Below are 14,369 nucleotides of genomic sequence, written 5' to 3'. Positions count from 1 at the left end.
GAGATCGAGACCATCCTGGCTAACATGGTGAAACCTCGTCTCTATTAAGAAATACAAAAAACTAGCCGGGCGAGGTGGCGGGCGCCTGTAGTCCCAGCTACTCGGGAGGCTGAGGCAGGAGAATGGCGTGAACCCGGGAGGCGGAGCTTGCAGTGAGCTGAGATCCGGCCACTACACTCCAGCCTGGGTGACAGAGCGAGACTCCGTCTCAAAAAAAAAAAAAAACCCTCGAAAGCTGACCTGTTCTCTTCATCCTGACTCATGCCCGGCACCGAGCAGAGGGAAACAAGATTTTTTATGGGATAACAAAACATATTTGGAATCGCTCTGCTGATGATGAAACTACTGGTTTTTTATTATTGTTTCTTGTCATTGTCCCCCTTCCCTGATAAGACCACAGAGGTGGGACCACCCTGTACTTCAGGGCACAGGGGCCAGGAAAGGCTGAGCATGAGTGGGGCGGGGGCGGTCTGCCACCCACAGGCTTGGAAACCAAACCAAAAGTAAACAGAGCGAGGCGGCCTGTCTCGAGCTGCTAGCTACTTGGCTGGCTAGGAGGTCAGGACATTAAATCAAGGTAGATCCAGCCTCATTTATCTCATAAAAACAAATGCCAAGAATTACACAGAGCATATAAAAGTGCTTTTATCTCCCTCCTCATCCTCATTCCCCTTTTCCCTCACTCCTACCCTCACAGTCTAAACTCCAAACAGAAAGATTTGGGGGGTTGCAGTTTCTCTGGGGCACTGGGAGGGTGGTCTGGAGCCAGTGTTTCCCCAGCCCCCGGCAGACAGTGATGCAGGCCCTCTGCACAGAGGCCTATTCAATCAGCAGCAGTCCCTGACAGTGTGCAGAAACAGAGGCCCCAAGGTCATACAGTGGTCAACGGCAGAGCCAGGACAAGGAGCCAGGCTCACCTGGCAGCCCAGGAGAGGGGAAGTCAGGAAAGTCAGGGCCGGGGGCGGGTGGGGGAGCTGGTGCTCAGCTGAAAGCCATTTTCCAAACAAGGTCCCAGGCCGGGTGGGAATGCTGTGTGAGGGCTGGCAGGCCCTCCATGGCTGTCAAGGGAGGAAGCAGTCTGTGCAAAAGCCTCCTTGCTGCAAACACACAGCCCCTGCAACCCAGTCCCAAAGGATATGGTGCTCAGGCCTGAATGAACTGGAGGGTTCTGCCGTAGGCAGGCTTCAGACGGGCGCTCACCAGCCTGGGCTCCACCCTTGGCCCCTCCTCCCACAGGAAGATCTGGAGGCTGCTGGGGTCAAACAGGCCACCTCCTGTAAGAGCTTCCAGGCTCCCTACGGCCCTCAGAGTTTTTAGAGCAGGTGAATCAGCTTGGCTTTCAGATTTCAATGCCCTCCTCAACTGTCCCTCCCCAGCCTGGCCCATCCAAGCTTTTACATAATGTCACTAGTGGCCAGTAGCCAATGTCTCAAAACACTCCATGTGTTCCATGCCAGACACTGTCCCACGTAGTTACACAGTAACTCATTTACCCTCATAAGAACCCCACAAGGAAGCACTCCTGTCCCTTAGAATTTTACAGATGAGGAAACTAGGGCACAGACGTGGCATTTCCCTGCATAGAGTTCCACGGTGAGCCAGTGGTACAGCCAGGGGGTCATACCCGCACCATCTGACTCCCAGGCCCCTGCTGTTGACTACAGCCTCCCTTGCAGAAAAAGTGCCCGTGAAGCTCCCTGGCTCCAGGGGTTCCTAACAGTGTGCTACTCTGCTCTGTGGCAAACCTCGTAACAATAGCAGTCGCAACACACAGAATCAACCAAGGCAATACACCATATTCATAAAGGACAAAAACCACACGATCATCTCAAGGGATGCAGAAAAAGCATTTGAAAAAATCTAACACCCTTTCATGGCAAGAACACTCCACAAACTAGGAACATAAGGGAGCTTCTTTAACCTTCTAGAAAAACCCAGACTCCTCAGTGAAAGACTAGACACTTCCCCTAAGATCAGGAACAAGATAAGGAGGTCTGCCTCTGCCACTTCTATTTAACACCGTACTGGAGGTTCTAGCCGCGGCCAGTAGGCAAGAAAAATGAAACAGCATACAGAGTGGAAGGGAAGAAGTGAAATCATCTCTATTTGCAGATAATAGGATCTTATACATAGAAAATCCCAAGGAATGCACATATTTAAAAAACCTCCAAAACCATTAGAGCTAATAAATGAGTTTAGCAAGGTTGCAGGATACAAGAAAAGCAACTGTACTTTTTTAATTTTTAAAAAGGATATTTATGGGTCTGGTGTGGTGGCTCATGCCTGTAATCCCAGCACTTTGGGAGGCCAAGGCAAGCGGATAACCTGAGGTTGGGAGTTCAAGACCAGCCTGATCAACATGGAGAAAACCTGTCTCTACTAAAAATACAAAATTAGCCGGGCATAGTGGTGCATGCCTGTAATCCCAGCTACTCAGGAGGCTAAGGCAGGAGAATCCCTTGAACCCGGGAGATGGAGGTTGAGGTGAGCCGAGATCATGCCATTGCACTCCAGCCTGGGCAATGAGAGCGAAACTCCATCTCAAAAAAAGAAGAAGAAGAAGAAAATATATATATATATGTATTTTAGACAGGGTCTCACTCTGTTGCCCAAGCTAGAGTGCAGTGGCACGATCACAGCTCACTGTAGCCTCAACCTCCCAGGCTCAAAGGATCTTCCCCACTCAGCCTTCTGAGCAACTGCACCACCATACCCAACTAATTGGTAGAGAAGGGGTCTCACTATGTTGCCCAGGCTTGTCTCAAACTCCTCGGCTCAAATGATCTTCCCACCTCAGCCTCCCAAAGTGCTAGGATTACAGGTGTGAGCTACCATGCCTGGCCTCAACTGTATTTCTGTACCCCAGCAATGAACAATCCAAACGTGAAATTAAGAAAACAATTCCATTTACAAAAGCATCAAAAAGAAATTTAACAAATAAATGTAAGACTTAAACACTGAAAACTACAAAATACCATTGAAAGAAATCAAAGACTTCAATAAATGGAAAGATACACAAAGTTCATTAATAGGAGATTCAATATTGTTAAGTGGGCAATACTCCCAAATTGATCTACAGACTCAGTACGATAGCCATCAAAACTACAACTTTTCTATGCAGGAAATGAAAAGCTGATCCTAAAATTCCTATGAAAATGCAAGCGACTCAGGACCACTAAAATATCTGGAAAAAGAAAAACAAAGTTGGAGGACTCACACTTCCTCATTACAAAACTTACTACAAAGCTAGAGTAATTGAGGCAATGTGGTACCAGCATAAGGACAGACATAAAGATCGATGGAATAGAACAGAGAATCTGGAAACAAACTTGTGCACCTATGCTCAACTGATTTTCTACAAGGGTGCCTAGACAATTCAAGGGGCAGAAAGAATATTCATTTCAACAAATGGTGCTCGGACAACTGGATATTCACATGCAAAAGAATGAAGATGGAACCCTACTTCACATCATACACAAAACTAATTCAAAACTGATCATGCTCTCATTATAACAGCTAAAACTACAAAACTCTTAAAAGAAAACATAGATGTGAACCTTCATGACCGTGAATTAGGCAATGCCTTCTTAGATAGGACACTAAAAGCAAAAGCAACCCAAGGAAAAATAGAATAAATTGGGCATCATCAAAATTTAAAATGTTTCGCTTCAAAGAGCACTATACAGAAAACGTAAAGACAACCCACAGAATGGGGGGAAATATTTGCAAATCATGAGAAGGGTCTCGTATCCAAAATATATAAAGCACTATCAGCAACTGAACATCAAAAGATATCTCTATTTAAAAATGGGCACAGGATTTGAACAGAAAGTTCTCAAAATAAGACATACAAATGGCCAATGAGCACATTATTAGCCATCGGGGAAATGCAAATCAAAACCACAATGAGACACCACTTTACACCTACCAGGATGACTACAATAAAAGAGACCAACAGTAACAAGTGTTGCTGAGGGTATGGAAAAAATTCCAACCCTCATCCATTGCTGGTGGGAACAGAGAAACGGTACAGCTGCTTGGGGAACAGTCTGGCAGTTTTTCACACAGTTAAACAGAGTGACCATATGATTCAGCAATTCCACTTCTTATACCCAAGAGAATGGAAACATATGTCCACACAAAATCCTAAAAATGGTTCACAGCAGCATTACTCATCATAGTCCAAATGGGGCAACAATCCCGAAGCCCACCAACTGCAGAAAGAATAAACAAAATGTGGTCTGCCCACACAATGGAATATTACTCAGCCATGAAAAGGAACAAAGTATTGAGACATGCTACAACATGGAAGAACCGTGAAAACACTGGGCTAAAAGGAAGAAGCCAGACACAAAAGGTTACATACTGTAATACAGATTTCATTTATCTGAAATGTCCAGAGCAGGCAAATCCATGGAGACAAAAAAGAGATTAATGGTTGAAGAAGCTGGGGAAGGAAGGAGCTGGGAGTGACTGCAAATGGGTACGTTCCTTTGGGGGTGATGAAAATGTTCTAGAATTAGTAGTGATGACTGCATAATTTTGTGAATATAATCAAAATTACAGAACTAGATGTACACCTAAAAAAGGTAAATTTGGCCAGGCACGGTGGCTCACACCTGTAATCCCAGCACTTTGAGAGGCCAAGGCGGGCCGATCACCTGAAGTCAAGCCAACATGGTGAAACCCCGTCTCTAAAATACAAGAATTAGCTGGGTGTGGTGGTGCATGCCTGTAATCCCATCTACTCGGGGAGGCTCCGGAAGGAGAGTCCTTTGAACCTGGGAGGCGGAGGTTGCAGTGGGCCTAGATCGCATCACTGCACTCCAGCCTGGCAACAGAGTGAGACTCCATCTCAAAAAGAAAAAAAAAAAGGTAAATATATGATACATAAATTATATCAATAAATTACAGGGGAAAAAAAACTAGTAGCAGTAGCTGTCATCCAGAGTGCTTGCTCTCTGCAGGACACTGAGCTAAGTAAATGCTTCACAACCACGGTCTCCTCCAGTCCTCCCTATACACGCACTAAGTCTTGTTCCCCATCTCCACTGGGTCCACGGTGAAGTCAGAGAAGGAACAAGGGGAGCCCATCTTCCTCCAGAGATGTCTGGAGTCCAGATGAAATGCAAGAACAAGACATTTCCAAAGAACGGGCCACATCCAGTATCAGGCCAGACAGCCCCATACCCTTCTGAAATCCCAGGCTCTGGTGCATAAGACAGCAGCCTAGGTAGGAGCAGGAATTGGGTGGCCAGGAAGGCAGGGAGGTCTGCACGGTCATTCTTGTTTAATCATCCCAGTCTGGAGCTTGCTGACACACTCTGAGCGGCAGACACACCGGCTGCCTGGACCACTCCTGCTCTGGCATGGGGTGGGGGCTCAACTCAGACCCGCCCAGCCACACTGCTAGGATGAGCTCGTATTCCAAACTCAGGCACCAGCCTTTGCTGAAGGCAGTCTTGAGCCCACAGAGCACATGCTAGGAAGGACTCCATCTCTCAGTGGCCGCAGACTGTTTTGCATCCTGAGCTGCCCCGCTTGGGTTGCTGGGCGTGGCAGGCTGCAATGTCTGCACCGCTTGAGTCAGTTTCTGGTAGCCAAAAGCATCCTGATACATCCATGAAGTCGGAGTAAATAAGAAACACAGAGTACTACTGTTCCAATAACCATTCACCAACAAAAAAGTATGTTGAGCCTCTACTAGATTCCAGGAGTTAACAATATAGCAATAAATAAAACGGAAGCATCCCTGTCCTTGAGGAGCTTCCATTCTGGCGGAAGGGACCCAGACAACAGTCTAGAGAGGTAAGTGAAATGTATAGCTGGCCAGAGCTGGCAGGGAAACATCTAGCACAAAATGGGGGTGCCGGGGGTGTTGGCAGAGGTGGGGTATGCGATTTGAACAGCATGGTGAGGGGCACCTTCCAAAGATGGGGGGAGGGAGCCAGGGGGGCTGCATATCTGGGGGAGGCGCAACCAGGCACAGGGAACAGCCAGTGCAAAGGCCCAACCTGCTGCTCTTCGGACGCATGAACTGGACCCAGCCTGAGAATGCTCCGGCAGCGCATGAGGCTGGGAAGGAACCAGGCCCGCCTGTCTCCACTGGCAGGTGGCGCCCAGGTGCACCCCCACCATCTCGGTACCAGCAGACAAGCCCCTTCTGCCTGCCTGAGGGACAGCGACAGCAGGGGTTCCTCCCTGTCAATCACGAGAAGCTCGCAGTGGTGGCGCTAGCAGCTCTTCTCTCAGAATAGAGACAGAATGAAGACTCCGGAAGCCAGAGCGGGGAGCCCAGGAGACTATTTCTGGTTCCCTGAAAAAGGCCACTGTTGCTTATTTCTCTACCATCTTTATTTTTGGATGGGAGGTGGAATGAGGCTTTCTTTGGTTGGATGGTGAGTTGTGTTCTTTTGAGAGCAAATATCAGCCCATGGGAAACGGAAATGCTCCCGTCTTCCCTCTCTGCCTCTCCAAATCAGACACCATGAAGCAGGAGGGCACGCGGAGATGGGCAAGTCCCAGCCACAGCCTTCCATAAGTCCAGAAAGGGGAGGGGAATAGTTCAAGGCCACACAAGTTACCAGCAGAGCCAGGAACACGCTGGCCTCCCGCGTCACACCTTATTACCCATCCACTCCACCAGGTGATTTCTCCCTCATCCAACTGGTAGCAGCTACAGAACTTACAAGAAAACGAAAGTTCAGTGACAAACAGGTGAACCCAAGAGGACAACAGGGGTGGAAGGAGGAGGAAATGAGCACCTGAAGGCGCAGCTTTGAAGCCAGCCGGCCCGACAATGGACCTGCGGCAAACTTCCACTCACTGAAACCTTGGGCACACGACCTAACTCTGCTGAGCCTTGCTTTCCTCGTCTGCAAAATGGGAGTGTTGCTTCCCTAGAGAGCTGCTGGGAGGGCTGGCACATTACAGGGACCCAGTGGGGGATGCCCTCAGGGGAGCAGGCAGGTGTCGAACAGCGGCTACTGGTCCACATCCCAGGGCACCCCTGCACATGGGAGACCCCAGCTATGTGTGCCTTGGACACCGGCTCTCAGAGCTGGGCTCAGTCCTGCTTCCTGGGCCACTGCCGATTCCTAGGGGCCCATTTTGTATGGCAGGAGACTGGGGCAAGAGGGACCACCGTTGTGTTGCTGACAGAGCAGGGTCAGCAGATTCTAAGTTCTTGCAGCATCTTTTTTTTTTTTTTTTTGAGACACAGTCTCGCTCTGTCACCCAGGCTGTAGTGCAGTGGCACAATCTCCACTCACTGCAAGCTCTGCTTCCCGGGTTCGTGCCATTCTCCTGCCTCAGCCTCCTGAGTAGCTGGGACTACAGGCACCTGCCACCACACCTGGCTAATTTTTCCGTATTTTTTTTAGTAGAGATGTGGTTTCACCATGTTAGCCAGGATGGTCTCGATCTGACCTCGTGATCCGCCCGCCTCAGCCTCCCAAAGTGCTGGGATTACAGGCGTGAGCCACTGCACCTGGCTTCGCAGCCTCTTTTGAAAGTGGGGGTTGGAGTGAAACTCACGCCCAGACTTCTCAGGCCCCAGAGTCCATACAGGTGCAGCTCTCTCAGCCCCACGTGCCCTTTCTTTCCCCTCCTGGCACCAACCCATGGCCTGGGAGACTCCTGCTTATCCTCCAACATGGGTCAGGTACCCTCTTCCTGCTCACCTGGGAGCAGCCCCCTTGCTGTGCCACCCAAGGGCCCCACGCTGCTCATCTTGGCCAACTAATGATGCATCCACCTCCCCCACCTGACTGGGCACGCTGCAGGATCCGTAGAGGACCTGGGCTGTCTGGGTTTGAATCCTGGCTCCATCTCTTATCAGCTGTATCACCCTGGCCAAGAAACTTTGCCTCGCTGTGGCTCAGTTACCTCACTGTGCCTCAGTTTCCTTGCTGTAAAATGAGGACTAGAACAGCACCTGGTTCAGAGGGCTGTTACCCCTCCCCCCACTCATTGTCGTGGTCCCACTGCCCTCACTCAGAGGTGGCCAGCATACAGCAGATGCTGAGGACGGGCTTCATGTTTTAAGCCAGCACTAGCAGGTATGCATGAAAAGCTAGCTGTATTACTGTCGTCATGACCTGGACCGTCATACACAAGGACTGCTGGGGAGGGTCCAGGAAGCAGGTCAAATGTTAATAACACACCAAGGAACATGGGCATCCAGCACTGATGCCACAATGCCCAGGGCCAGGGAAGCCAGGGACACTGCAGGGAGGAAGCCGTCACGGCAGAGAAAGCCCAGGAAGCAAAAGGAGGGCCAGCCCAGTTGCTATGACTGGGACTGCCAATGCTCTGATCTGATATCTGTAAACTAGGCCAGCGATGCTGCCCACCTCCCGGGGTGGTTGCAGGGATGCGGTGAGGCCACGCCCATGAGGGGCATTCGGAATGATTGAGAATTGTATTATCCAGCCCTGTTTCCATGGATGCCCACCCTCCCTGGGGTGCCTGGTACCTACCAGCACAGTGCCCCCAGCCTGCTCTGGCCTGCCCGCCTTGGACACTGATGGAACAAGGGCTGTGGCCCAGCACCGTGACCTCTTCCCAGCTCCTGGAATCAATGTTCCTGAAGTCTGTTAATCCAGGAAGCCCCTTGTTGGTCCCCTCACTACATACTCATCTTCTCTGCACACAAGCTCCTCTGCCCACAAACCACCGTCCTACAGCTCTCACCTGTACTGAGGCAGCTCCCAGCAAGGCATCCATGCCCCACGAGTGAAGCCCACAGCCTTTCTAGGCCTCTGCAGCCTGACTCTGCATCTTCCTGTAATGGGCTGAGCGCTGTTTCCAAGTTCATATTGAAGCCCCAATCCCCATGCCTGAGAACGGGACGGTACTGGGATATAGGGTCTTTAAAGAGGTGAAATGAAGTCACTAGAGTGGGTCCTAATCCAATAGGACTGGTGTCCTTATAAGGAGATTGGGACACAGGCACACAGAGGAAGACCATGTGCAGACATGGGAAGATGACAGTCATCCACAAGCCAAGGAGGGAGGCCTCAGAAGAAGCCAACCCTGCCAACACTCAGATCTGAAACTTCTGCCTCCAGAACTGGGAAGCAGTACACTGCTGTTGTCTAAATGCAGCATCGTCATGCAGCCCCAGCAAATGAATATACTTCCCAACTCTTTTGTTTGCTTGTTTGTTTTTCTGAGACAGAGTCTCACTCTGTCACCCAGGCTAGAGTAGAGAGGCGTGATCTCAGCTCACTGCAACCTCCCCCTCCCGGTTCAAGTGATTCTCCTGCCTCAGCCTCCCAAGTAGCTGGGATTACAGGCACACGCCACCACGCCTGGCTAATTTTGTGTCTTCAGTAGAGATAGGGTTTTGCCATGTTGGCCAGGCTGGTCTCAAACCCCAGACCTCAAGTGATCTGCCCACCTTGGCCTCCCAAAGTATTGGGATTACAGGCATGAGCTATTGTGCCCAACTCTTCTCTCACTGCACAACCCAGCCAAACCCTGGCGCCAGGTGGATATAGTGTCCCCCCTATACCTCTGAGATGGCCCCCACTCCATGTCTCACTTGGCCACATCCACCCTTCCAAGCATCACAGAATCCTAGCTCTTCTCCAGAGCCCCCAAGAACACGCTGTCACATGCTGCTGCCTCGCAGTGGCACTCACCCTGCAACTGCTACCCGCAGTCACGTTTTTCTAATACCTTTTCTGGCATTGCTACCGAGTTTTGTTGTTTATCTCCTGTGCCCTATTAAATTTTCACATGTGGATTCTTATTCAGTAACTAGGCAGTATGTTCCTTGGGGACAGGAGAAGGCAGGCCTCAGTAAGAACCAGCTCTCTGGCACATGTACATGCATGAAGATAAGTTGATGGATGGGATAAGTGAGCCATGAGTGCTGCAAACAAAAGGAGGAGGGAAACCCAGTGTTGGCACAGCCCACGAAGTAAGAAGGAGGGGCCTGCAATCTCCCGCCTGGCCACCCTGTGGCGCTGTGGGTCTGGAACAGCCTTGAAGATGGTTGTGGCAGGACTGGAAAGAGCCCGCCCATTTGTTCAGTGCAAGTGCTCCAGACTCATTCAGGGCCTGGACTCATCGTCCAAAGTCACCTTCCCTCTGAGGTTATGTAGTTAGGGGGCGGGAACCACATGCTCTTGAATTCTAGACAGGGAAGATGTTCTGTGCATCTGGGTGAACCAAGTTCCAGCCTGACAGCAGCTCTGAAAACAACCCAAATGGCTTTTTGGCTGGTGATGACGATGGCAGCCACCCAGTAACACCCACAGTCAATTCACAGGCACGCAGGCAGGAGGGCAGCGCAGGCCTGAACCAGGAGGGGGACGCCAGGAAGGACCCAGGTGAGAGGCCCCGGGATGAGAGCGACAGAGAGACAGAAGGGGTCCCGATCAGAAGGGACTTAGAGCCAGACGAGAAGGGCTAGATGCACCCTCACCACCAGAGCACGAGGTCCTGCCCACCTGGCCTGGCTGGAGGGCTCCAGGCATGGCATCCTAGAAAGCCATATGCCCTGCCTGCAGGCAGGGCCCCTGCATGCCCCTCTGGGGTGCCCTGATTGCCCAGGACCCCACCCTGCCCTCTTGCAGATTGGCAGAGCACTGGATCCCTCCAGCTACGCTGAGGAGCTGCCCTTGCCCTGTGCCTCCAGGGCACATCCCTAATACCTCCAAACTGTCCCTCTTGCTTAGGATGAGTGACTCATCTCTCCCTGAAGTTGGGGGCCCCTGGAGGGTGGGGCCCCTGCAGGGGCTGGCACTGAGCAGGGCTGGATTTGCAGGGGATCTGGGGGCTTCAGAAAGGATGGAAACAATTGGATGGCAGTGACATCATCGTGTGTTAAAGGTCTATGAACAGTCCTGGATGAGATAAAACTGGAATGACATGTTGCGTTTTGTTTGTGAAGACATTAAAAGTTCCAGATCCTGAAGCTGGCATGCCCTGGGGATGTGGGACAAGGAGCCTGACTCGTGGAAGCCACCTGAAAATCTGTGACGGTCCTGGCTGGCTCCTAGGAGCAGTGGACCCTCAGCCTCGCAGCCCTGTGTAGCTAATGCAGCAACCCCAAGGGCCCTGGGCAGGCCAGGCATGTGTGCAGCGGTGCATACACAGAGGACACAGAGCTACGAGCCCAGGTTCCAATCCAAGGTGCATGGTCTCAGGAGCTCCCCAGGAGCTAGCATCTCTCATGGGCATCGGGCATAAGGACACAGTGGCCCTCTCAGGTGCCCCCGTGGGACAAGGGAGGAGAGAAGGCACTTCCCGTGCTGCTTAGGCACTGAGGAATTCAGAGCTGAGGGCACTCAAGGCCAATGGCAAAAGGCCCATGGGGCCTGGGTCACTGAAAGGCAGCCTGGAGTGAGGCTTCCCCAGCAGGACTGGGCACTGCCCAGACATCCGGTTCACTGAGGAAAGGAAGGGTCACATGAGGACTGTGGTCACAAGAGGAGCAGGGGTGTGAGAGAAGGCCAGGCCCTCACCACAAGGACTAAGCAGTGACTTCAGAGTCTCAGGGCACAGGGGCTAGGGCAGGACTGTGTCTCCTCCCTGGGACCCACCATGAGGAGAGGGTAGGGAAGTGGCATCTCCTGAGTGTTGGCACACCTCATGCTGTTGGGAGGGGGCAAGGGAGAACTCGGGAGGTGTGACCCGTGAAGCCCAGCCTAAGGCTGAGCCGCTGCCCCATGCTCCCCCACAGCTCCCACAGCCTTTACAATCAGGTCCAGGCTCCTTGCCAGCCTCGAAGTCCTCCATGGCCAAGGGCCTGCCTATGCTTCCAGCTCCTCCCTCCTTCCAAGCTCTGGGCAAAATGAGCCAATCAAGCTCTGCCACAGGGTGCAGGCTCAGTGCCCCAGGCAGTACCCCTGCCCCAGTACCCAGTTCCTCCGACATTAAGGCTTGCTGGGTGTCTGCCTACCTGACAGAGGCAGGTGAGGTGGGAGGCTCGGTGGGAGCAGGGACTATTCCTGCCTTGCTCACCTCTGTGTGCCTGGGACCTGTCCTAGAGCCTAGAACACAGCAGGCCTGCCATGGTGGGACAGTTAATTCTTGTCAGCTTGACTGGGCCACAGGGTTCTCACATATCTGGTTAACATTGTTCTGAGTGTATCTGAATGAGATTAGCATTTGAATTGGTAAATTGAGTCAAGCAGACTACTTTCCCCAAAGTGGGTAGGCATTGTCCAATCAGTCAAAGGCCTGAATAGAACAAAAGGAGGGGTAAGAAAGAATTCACTCACTTGGCCTCACTGTTCAAGCTGAGACATCAGTCTCCTGCAGTCAAACCATAAATTATAGCATCAGCTCTCCTCGTCCTCAGGCCTTTGGACTTGGACTATGATATAGTTTGGCTGTGTCCCCACCCAAATCTCATCATCCCCATATCATGGGAGGGACTCGGTGGGAGGTAATTGAATCATGGGGGTGGTTACTTCCATGCTGTTCTCATGATAGTGAGTCCCCACGAGATCTGATGGCTTTATAAGGGGCTCCCCCCATGCTCCCCTGCTTCACTCTGCACTTCTCCTTGCTGCTGCCATGTGAAGAAGGACATATTTGCTTCCCCTTCTGCCATGATTATAAGTATTCTAAGGCCTCCCTGACCCTGCAAACTGTGAGTCAATGAAATCTCTTTCTTTTATAAATGACACAGTCTTGGGTATGTCCTTATAGCAGTGTGAGAATGAACTAATACAGACTATAACTTACACCACCAGCTCCCCTAGCTCTCAAGTCTCCAGTTAGCAGATGGCAGACTGTGGGACTTTCAGTCTCTATTTCTTACATGCTTCTTTCCATTACGAAGTGGACCCTAAATGCTGTCCCCTTGAATGTGAACTGGCCCTAGAGCCTCACAGATAAATAGAATATGGACTCTGGATGCAAGGCCACAGGAGGCTCTCTTTCTTGGGACACACTCCTAGGTCCCTGAGTTGCCAAGTCAGTAGTCTGGCTACTCTGTCACCATCATGCTAAGCTGCCATGCAAGACTGCATGGGAGAACCACCCAGTTGAGCCAAGCTGCGGATTCATGAGCAAAATAAACAGCCTTATCATTTTGGACTTCCATCTAACAGATAACCAAAATGAAGGCTCATGGAAATGACGTGTTGGGCACATAACACAACACATGCAGGGCTTAATGTCAACAATAACCAGACATGCAATGCAGTGTGCTCTGCTTCATCAACAAGCACTTGTAGGCATCAACTCGTGTCATCTTTATAGCAATGCCATAGCATGGATCACTATCATCACTCTATTTTGCGTTTGAGAAGCAGAGGCCCTGAGTGGTTGCATGTTCAAGATCAAAGCCAGCATGTGGCAGGCAAGGATGCCCTTGACCGCTGGGCAAACCACTGCATGATAGCGTTTGTCACTGGTCTCCAGTCTCATCATTCTCACTTAAGAACACTGAGTCTGGAAAGAGGTAAGGAAGGCTCTTTTCCCACTTCACGGACCAGGAAACAGAGGCACTGGGCCACCTGTGCTTCCCAAACACTGCAGCCAGTCCCGGGAGCTGCCTGGCTGAACACTCCATACTGTGTGAATTTGAGACAGTTACTTCACCTTTTGGTGCCTTAATTTCCTGATCTGTAAAATGGCAATAAGAGCAGTCCTGCTCATAGGATTGCTGTAAGGATCAAACAGGTTAACACACAAAGCACTTAAAACAGAAACCAGCATGCAGAAGACACCAAGTATCAGATCCCAACATCCTTTCCATCATCATCGTCATCATTATCACTGGTATTTATTTGAAGGTCTGCCATTTACAACCATCCAAGATCACCTTACAGAGCCCATCACTGCTCTGCAGCCTGACATGGCACTGGGGGAGGCAGGGGAGAAAGAAGAGTAGAGAATACTGGAGGAGTGACATGCTTGCTTCCTCCTGCCCAAAGATGGAACTCTTGACCCTCAGGCATTAAGGAAGGTAGAGCCTTCTCATCCATCTATCTATCATGACAGAACTCGAACTCAGATCAGCAGCAAACTTCTAAGCCAGCCAACATGGTTTGGCTCTCTGTCTCCACCCAAATCTCATGTTGAATTGTAATTCCCAGCACTGGGGGAGGACCTGGTGAAAAGTGACTGGATCATGGGGATGGATTTCCCCCTTGCTGTTCTCAGGACAGTGAGTGAGTTCTCTCGAGATTCAATTGCTTAAAAGGGTGTAACATTTCACCCTTCTTTCTCTCTCTCCTGTCACCATGTGAAGGTGCACCTGCTTCCCTTTCACCTTCCACCATCACTATAAGTTTCCTGAGGCCTCATCAGCCATGGCTTCTGTACAGCCTGTGGAACCGGGAGTCAATTAAACCTCTTTTTTTCATAAATTACCCAGTCTCAGGTAGTTCTTTATGGCAACG

The 14,369-nt window shown here is 50.9% G+C and overlaps 1 protein-coding gene across 5 annotated transcripts in view; it reads right to left on the bottom strand.

Moving 5' to 3' along the window:
- Positions 1 to 14,369, bottom strand: part of LOC105467527 (inositol-tetrakisphosphate 1-kinase) — a 181,514-nt gene that overhangs the window by 23,836 nt on the left and 143,309 nt on the right. The gene's annotated exons all lie outside the window — the stretch shown is intronic.

The sequence above is a fragment of the Macaca nemestrina genome, chromosome 7 (assembly GCF_043159975.1).
Source record: "Macaca nemestrina isolate mMacNem1 chromosome 7, mMacNem.hap1, whole genome shotgun sequence".
In the NCBI taxonomy this organism is placed as follows: Eukaryota; Metazoa; Chordata; class Mammalia; order Primates; family Cercopithecidae; genus Macaca; species Macaca nemestrina.
Note: the sequence above shows the minus strand (reverse complement) of the source record. Positions and strands in the feature narration are given on the sequence as shown.